The sequence below is a fragment of the Pongo abelii genome, chromosome 22 (genome assembly GCF_028885655.2).
Source record: "Pongo abelii isolate AG06213 chromosome 22, NHGRI_mPonAbe1-v2.0_pri, whole genome shotgun sequence".
Lineage (NCBI taxonomy): Eukaryota > Metazoa > Chordata > Mammalia > Primates > Hominidae > Pongo > Pongo abelii.
The window spans coordinates 39,680,369-39,688,905 of NC_072007.2; the positions used below are offsets into that span (position 1 = coordinate 39,680,369).

The 8,537-nt window shown below is 43.7% G+C and overlaps 1 long non-coding RNA gene across 1 annotated transcript; it reads left to right on the forward strand.

Moving 5' to 3' along the window:
* Positions 1–3,287: 3,287 nt before the first annotated feature.
* LOC134760823 (uncharacterized) lies at positions 3,288–4,396 on the forward strand. Its single transcript, XR_010138818.1, has 2 exons — positions 3,288–4,049; positions 4,191–4,396. It is a non-coding gene; the product is annotated as an uncharacterized LOC134760823 (long non-coding RNA).
* Positions 4,397–8,537: the final 4,141 nt, after the last annotated feature.

Here is an 8,537-nt window from a genome sequence, read left to right on the forward strand (position 1 = left end):
CTTAGCCTCCGTAGTAGCTGGGACTGCAGGTGCGTGCCACCACACCCAGCTAATTTTTTGTATTTTTTTTTTTAGTAGAGATGGGGTTTCACCATGTTAGCCAGGAGGGTCTTGATCTCCTGACCTAGTGATCTGCCCGCCTCGGCCTCCGAAAATGCTGGAATTACAGGCGTGAGCCACCATGCCAGGCCGTGATTTTCTTACAGTACTTTGTCAACAGGTCTATTTTCCTGAAGGCAGTTACATTTGCATTCAATTGCTTTTGTGTCACATATTTTGATTCTTAAAACAAAGACAACAACAACAGTTTGTATGCCACTTGGGCATAATGGTATTGGATAGAATGAGACTTACAGAGGTCATTAACATTATCCCTTGCTTCCTTCCAGGCAATGAGAATTCATCTTGTAATTTCACCCACTCAAGGGCATGGGCTTCACAATCTCCTTTGGTAACTGATTTGAATATCTAACAACAGTTTCTGTCAGGATTTTTTTTTCTCTCAAAAAGTACAAAACTGAAATGCCTCTTGTCTTTTTTTTTTTTTTTTGCTTTTTCAAGCTTTAAGGAAAAAGATAAATAATTGGTTACAATTCTTCATAAACTCTTGAGTTTATATTTGAGTCTTTTACCTTTATTTTATTTTTTGAGTGGAGTTTTGCTCTTTTTCCCAGGCTGGAGTTCAATGGCGTGATCTCAGCTTACTGCAACCTCCGCCTCCCAGGTTCAAGTGATTCTCCTGCCTCAGCCTCCTGAGTAGCTGGGATCACAGGCGTGCACCACCATGCCCTGCTAATTTTTGTATTTTTAGTAGAGATGAGGTTTTACCATATTGGCCAGGCTGGTCTCAAACTCCTGACCTCAGGTGATCCACCCCCCTCGGCCTCCCAAAGTGCTGGGATTATGGGCATGAGCCACTGAACCCAGCCTGACCCTTTTATAAAACTCTTCAGACTCAGGTTGCCTTTTGTTCATTGTTTATCATTTTTCTTTAAAATGATCCTTGATCACTTCTTCAAGTTTCTTAGCCAGGGCTAAGTTTATTATTACACATATTTAGGAAAGATGCTGCTCAAAGAGATGAGTGTAGACTTTGGGAGTAGATATTTTCAAAGGAGAGTCTTGGTGAAGGAAATTTCTGAGGGACTAGGTTTTGGAAAGAGACCGTTAATGGAGAATATTAATGGCTGCTACTAAAAGGAGGGTGAGTAATTGGTACAGGGAAGAGATAAGTAAAGAAGTAAATGGACTGAAGTGTGGCTTAAGTTAAACAAACAAACATATTTCAAAGTTCAAAGTCATTCAGAAGGGGGAGTGTATGGGACGTGGACTTTGTACAAAAATGAAAGCCATTTTGACCCTTGTGAGAAAAGAGTGTATTTGGAGGCAGAAGGCAAAATGCAGACAGCTTGTGGATAGATGACCCATCTCTGGGATGAGGAAGGCACAAGTGGGTGCTCCGAGAATCCCCCCAATGAGCTGAATTTATGGTGGTGTGCAAGGCTGAGGACATTTATTAGTAAATAACAAAGATAGTGTGCCAATGACCTGATCACTGGTCCATAATCAATCAGAGGTTGGTCTCTGTGCATAATTCTCCTGGGGGATTGTTAGAAGGAAAACATAGCTAAGGCCAGACACTGATTCACGGGGGGCCCCTTTGTTGCTCATGGGGGGCAGATATTCTATTTCTGTACATGTAGAACTTCTCTTTATTAGGGAAGCAGGAAGGAGTGACTGAAAGACGCTGTGTCTTTCTCTTGTGGTGTGGTTTCTAAATGCAGCGTATATCTGAGTAGAACCAAATTTAACTATGAATATTTGGGTGAAGGTAATGAGATGGTACATTATTCCTTTAGCAAAGGTTTTGATGAGCACAATGTATAATATAAGTATCTCCTACTTGAGTACAAAGTATATTTACAAATATGTTTAAGGTCTATGTATAAAGGCAGAATAATAGATTTATATATTATGAGTAGGAGGGTGATGTGGTTCATTTGCCAATCTATTAAGAAATATTATAAAATTACACATTCGTCTAGCCTTTTAATCTCAATATTTAATATATTTCTTGTATCTTGTACATATTATTTAATTGTTTTCATACAAAACTAAAGATGCTGTTAACTGGTTTGCATCCAGTAAGAGGCAGTTTGAGGCTAAATACATTCTGCTTTCTTCATATAAAGTGAGTCTCATGTTTATTTCATCATACTTCGAATGGAGGTGGCCTGTGCCTTTTGTCTGTAGTGTTGGAAACTCTTGTTTTATGTTTCCTATTTAACTCATAATGTAACACATGCAATAAAATAGTACTCGAGATGCTTTGACAAACTTGGTGTTTTGATCGAGGTGGCGCTGTTGGTAGAACTGTTGGTAGAACCTGTTGGTGGGCAGGCACAATGCCACTTTATCACTGAGCAGTAGAGGCAGGAGAGTCCCTGTCTGTCAATAAAAGCGGATTTAGGGGGATCAATACAGAGTGTATGAAAGTGAAGGTTAAGAGAAAGTACAATACGTAAAAGTCAGGAACTGTCAATATATAAATCCTCAACTCTGGCAAAACCCCAGATCACCCATGATCCAGTGTGATGATAAAAATAAGCTCCTAAGTACTTTCTTTTTAACTTTGGCATCTTGTGCAACTCATGAACTAGTAGTGTTTTCCTCATTATTATTAGTGTTATTATTCAGCATTTTGCTACACCCTCCCCTTCTTTCCAGCATCTAAATACCAGCAAATATGTTATGAGATGAAAATGATGACATAGCACCTCTTTTCTGTCAGGTAGAAACATCTACATTCAAGGTTATTTGAAGGTAAAATATTTCCTAAGTTATTTACTCTGTCTTTCCCCCAGGAGTCAACGCAGAATGGGGGTCTCCAACAAGAGTAGCCAGGTATACCACCATACAATGGGGCCTATGTGTGTCTCTCTTGTGTTTAGCTTCACACAAGATGGGGCTTGGAGGTACCTGGGGGCTTATTTTTGTTGCGTGCACACCATTGATTTTCCTTTCTAGTGTGTGTGAAATTACATTTCCCTGCAACTGAAAATCTGATTAATAAAAGTATGTCATTATCTTCCATAACAATGAATCCAGACATAGCTGCTTCCAGATGGAGGGTAGCAGCTCAGTCATGTCAGTAAGGACAGGGACTGTGTTCATCCTTCTAATTCATCACCCTCAGTCTGCAGGCTTTTAGACCTACTTAATTGTTGCAGGATTCCTGCTGAACTGCTGCAGTATTCTCTTTTTTTTTTTTTTTGAGACGGAGTCTCACTCTGTCGCCCAGGCTCTGGAGTGCAGTGGCACGATCTTGGCTCACTGCAAGCTCCGCCTCCCAGGTTCACGCCATTCTCCTGCCTCAGCCTCCCGAGTAGCTGGGACTACAGGTGCCCACCACCATGCCCAGCTAATTTTTTTCTATTTTTAGTAGAGACGGGGTTTCACTGTGTTAGCCAGGATGGTCTCGATCTCCTGACCTCGTGATCCGCCCGCCTCGGCCTCCCAAAGTGCTGGGATTACAGGCGTGAGCCACCGTGCCCGGCCTGCTGCAGTATTCTTGGCATCAAGATGGTACTCCAAGATAAGAAGGAGAAGAGGAGAGAAAGAGAAATTCTCATCTGGCTTTCTTTTCTTTCATCAGGGAAGAAACATCTCTCCCAAAGACTTCCATTTTCATTTCAATGGCTAGAACCTTGTGACATGGCAACCCCTTCCTGCAAACTGCAAAAGAGCCTGGAAAAGGAGCATGTGAACAAACACAACAACATAGCCGTGACCAGCCTAACCAGCTGCCCTGCACTTTGTGTGTACATCCCACCAGATCTCTACCCCTGCCAGCGTGTTGGCCAGAGCATCTTTCACTACTCCTGCCTGGTCAGCTGGGTCCCTTGTGCTGCTGCCACAGCTGCTACTTGCCCAGTGACTTGCCACAGTGGCTGCCCCATGGTGTTATCCTAGACACACCTTGACAGCATTTCCTGAACACACACTCTGCTTCCCATCTCAGGTCCTGGGACTTCCCTGATGCCACTAGGGTAAGAGATGTAACCAGACCCTCACTTCGGGCCCCCTGTGTACAATCTGGAAGTTTGGGGGAGGAGGTCAACCCATGGGGTAGACTTTGACTAACAGAAGATTGAAACTCATGGATAGCTTTGCCTTTCTGTCCATGGCAGGACTGTCCTGGGAGCAGTGGTTGAGAGGCCATCCCCATATGCAGTAGCCAGCTCCACCCATCTCCTGTATTTTCTGCATTTCTTTTCCATCCTTCCCTGCTTCATCTGTGAGCTCATTCCTGCTTTTTGGAACTATACTCCCTAACAAAATAGTAGCACACAAGCCCTTGCCCCAGGCTGTGTTTAATAAAGACTCTGACTTCGTTTTTGATGTTCAATTGCTGACATCCTTAAAGCCTCCCTGCTCCCTCTGTCTGTGAGCAGAAGCCCTCTCGCCAGCCCCATCTGCTACAAAACCCCACACCAGTCTCCTCTTCCAGCTCTCTCAAACCATTTTCAGACCTGCCTGGAGCCTTCCTATTCCCCCCAGAAAGCCTTCTTTTGTGAATAATAAACAATTTCATACCCCCTAGGTGTGCGTATGGTGTCAGCAGTCTCAACATCAGGACCAAATTCTGAGTGACGTCCATTCTGCTTCTGCAGAGTGACTTCAGCACTCTGACACCAAACATTGTTTGTTCTCTGGGACTAGGCACACTGCCACCCTGAAAAGTGATCAGAGTCCACTCAGTGAGGAAGATGTGGGAAGGACAGACACTGTCCTGGAGCCAGACCACAATGTAGAGAATCGGGGCCAAGACCCAGGAGGGGACACTTAGATCTCTCACCTCCATGGTGGTTACAGAGGGCTTGGTAGGAGAGTGTGGGGAGAAATGCTCCTTTGGAGAGAGTTGACTTTAAGTCCCACTGTCAGCCAGGGGAGTGGTGGGGGTGTTTCCCCCTCACCTGGAGCCTAGTGAGAGATGTCTTAAGAAGATTCCTAGAGAAGGGTTTGGAAGAGAATTTTTGGGGGCAACTGTTGGTTGGGGATAAACAAGGGGATGCTTCCTCCCTTTCCTCAAGTCACTAGTGAGGTTGTAATAGGGTTGTCCAGAGAAACAGAACAAGTAGGATACACACACACACACACACACACACACACACACAGAGAAAGAGATTGGCTCACACAATTGTAGAGGTTGGCAAGTCCAAAATCTGCAGGGTAGAGGGTAAGCCAAAGATCCAGGGAAGAGCTGATTTTGCAGCTCAAGTCTGAAGGCAGACTGCTGGCAGAATTCTCCCTTCTCTAGAGGAGGTCAGTCTTTTTCTATCAATGCCTTTAACTAATTAGATGAGGTCCACCCACATTATGGAGGATTAATCTACTTTTCTTAAGTCTACTGATTTAAATGTTAATCTCTTCTGAAAATGACTTTGAAAACAACATCTAGACTGTTTTGACCAAATATCTGGGTACTGTGGTGTAGCCAAAGTTGACACATGAAATTAACCATGACATGGGGCTTTAAGGAGTTTGCTGGGAGGACTTTCTATATGTACCTGGAATTTTGGTGGGCACACAGTAGGTTATCTGACTTTTACAGGGCAAATTAAAAAGACGAGAGGCAGGCTGGCCAGTCACTCTTAGGGCAGAAGTAAAAAGAAATTGCAGTTGCCTTAGGATTGGCCTCTGTCCCTTTGTTTTAAGACAAACATTGCAGCGGTGTTTCTCATGGTCCAGCTATGGGCTATGTCAGCAAAGGCTAGCTTGGAATTCTCTTGGGGTTTTGTCCAAGAAGGCTACCTGCAGAGGCAAAAAGGTCTCAGCAGAGAGGAGCTGCCTGTATCAGTGCATTCCTGGGGCTGATGAGGAATGAGGGTACACGATACCTACAGTCAGAATAAAGACACGCTCATCCAGTGTCTTAGTGTGCTTGGGCTACCCCAGCAAAATATCAAAGAACGGGCATATTGCTTGATAGGTAGAACAACAAAAATGTATTTTCTCACAGTTCTGGAGGCTGGGAGTCTGAGATCAGATGCCAGTATGATTAGGTCCTGGAGAGGGCCCTCATTTTCATCTGAAGACAGTGGCCTTCTCACCGTGTCTGCATACAGCCTTTCTCTGGTGCATGTGTGTGGAGAGAGAGTAAGCAAGCTTTTTAGTGTCTTCATATAAAGGCACTAACTCCATCATGAGGTCCCCACCCTCATGATCACATCCAGCCCTATACACCTCCCAAAGGTCCCATCTCCAAATACCATCATATTGAGGATTAGGGCTTCAATATGTGAATTTTGGAAGGATACAATTCAATTCATAGCCAACAGTCTGAGCAAATACAGGGGAGAGACTTCTGGTGGCAGAGTCTCTCAAGAATCCACAAAAACACCAAGGAGAGAGGCTACTCTTTAAGTTAGAAATTTCCCATCTCCTCCCCTCTCTTGGACCCTCAATCTTAAAGGAGTCAGAAACTGAAGCTAGCAGAATGGAAAAAGAATACAAAATGCTATAATAAGCCAGGAAGAGAGACTATATCCCCTCCTTTTCCAATGCCAGCTGCCTGCTAGATTCTGGCCCAAGCTGGAGTGGACTCACCTTTTAACACCAGATTGAAATTCAGACCTGTACATGGAACCAATCATTTTAGTTACTAATTTGCGACAATGTTTTACATATCCAGAAAAGTCTTGGGCTGCCTGGATTTTCATCCTGGAGCAGAAGAAGAACCGGCCTGACTGAGTACATTTTAAGGGAGAGTTGGGGAACAAAAATAAATTTACATTTTATGAGACATATGTGTTCAACTATTAGCTGTATTTTGCCTCCCTATCCAATTTTAAAGGGAGAAAATTTAACTTGTTAAATGATTGTTTGATAGGTAGAGTAATGAAAAATCCCAAGACATGCTCTCTAGATTTGAGAATTTCACAGGTAGTTTTCTCTGGGGGAATCTTAGGAATTAAAACATTTTGGCTGGGTGTGGTGGCTCACGCCTGTAATCCCAGCACTTTGGGAGGCCGAGGCGGGTGGATCACCTGAGGTCAGGAGTTCGAGACCAGCCTGGGCAACATGGTGAAACCTCATCTTTACTAAAAATACAAAAAATTAGCTGGGCTTGGTGGCGGGTGCCTGTAATCCCAGCTACTCGGGAGGCTGAGGCAGGAGAATCGCTTGAGCCCGGGAGGTGGAGGTTGCAGTGAGCTGAGGTCGCGCGCCATTGCACTCAAGCCTGGGGAACAAGAGCGAAACTCCGTCTCAAAAAAACAAAAAACAAAAAACAAAACAGCATTTTAAGTAGATGTAATACCTGCAGTGGCCACTTGGTGGCAGCCGCCCACAATTGCTGCTTTCGGCTCGCTGCCCTTGGGGACTCTGGTTTTGTGTGACAAGCTTTTTTTTTTTTTTTTTTGTCCAGCCTCCTAGAAAATTGCCTGCTCCTGTTTTGGTGGAAACTCTGTTTTCCCTACCAGTGTTTGTTTTGTGGTTGAGCCCTCTTTGGCTCCGCGAGGCCAACTTTTGTGATGCTTTCTGAATATCAGATATTTTAGTTCTATCATGTTAAAGCAGTTTGGAATCTCTGTTGGTTTTGAGGTTTTTTTTCTTTAGTCTTCTCCTTTAACTCAAACACTGACTGACACATTGAGAATGAAAAGCTGTTGTTACTTTTTCCTGGAAAAGTTTTCTCAAATCTCAGACTTTCTAAAAATCTTGACTCACATCAGAGAGAGAATGCTGTTTTTCTGCCCCCCCAAGCCCTCATTATTCATGTTTGCACATGTCATTAGCAGAGTGAGTTTTCTCTTGATTTGTACCAGATGGTGTGATTTTTTTGGGGGGGTGGGGGAAGAGAGTAGAAACTTGCTTGTTTAAACTTCACCAAAAATTGTTTTTTAATAGGTTCATTCCTTTAATAACAAAATTTCATTTATGAGGGCACAGTAGCACCCAGAACAAATTTTGATTTTGCAAACCAATGACATTTTTATGGTTCTTTAGAAATGGAAGTCAGCTATTGTCCAGAAGGGTTGGTGGCATGGGGACTTAGAAAGCCATGACGTTTGAGTGCTGCTTTCTAATGCCGGACCTGATGTTTGTGGCTGCACTTGCTGTATGTCCTCAGGCACAAGAGCTATTAGCTTTGTTGTGAATTTTAGAGGGAGTCACTTGTTCAGGCAATGATACTGCATATGTGGCACTCTTTGCAGGTCCAGCTGGGTGAGATGCTGAGAACAACCAGGTGTGTTCCCCGAGCTCATAGCACATATGGTCAGGTGGATAAAACAACCTTGATTTCAAACAAAACACCCAAAGGAGTGCATGTGTGATCACAGACTGAAAGAAGAGCTCCGAAGGAAAAAAAAAAAAAAAACATGTTGTAGAATCACAGCAGACAAACACAGACCTGCTCTAGCTGGGTGGTCAGGCCGGGTCTTCCTAAAAAGTTAGACTGAAGGTGAAATCTGAAAGATGGATTGACATTAAGCAGGGAAAGGCAGTGAGATGGGAAGGGGAGTGTTGGTGGA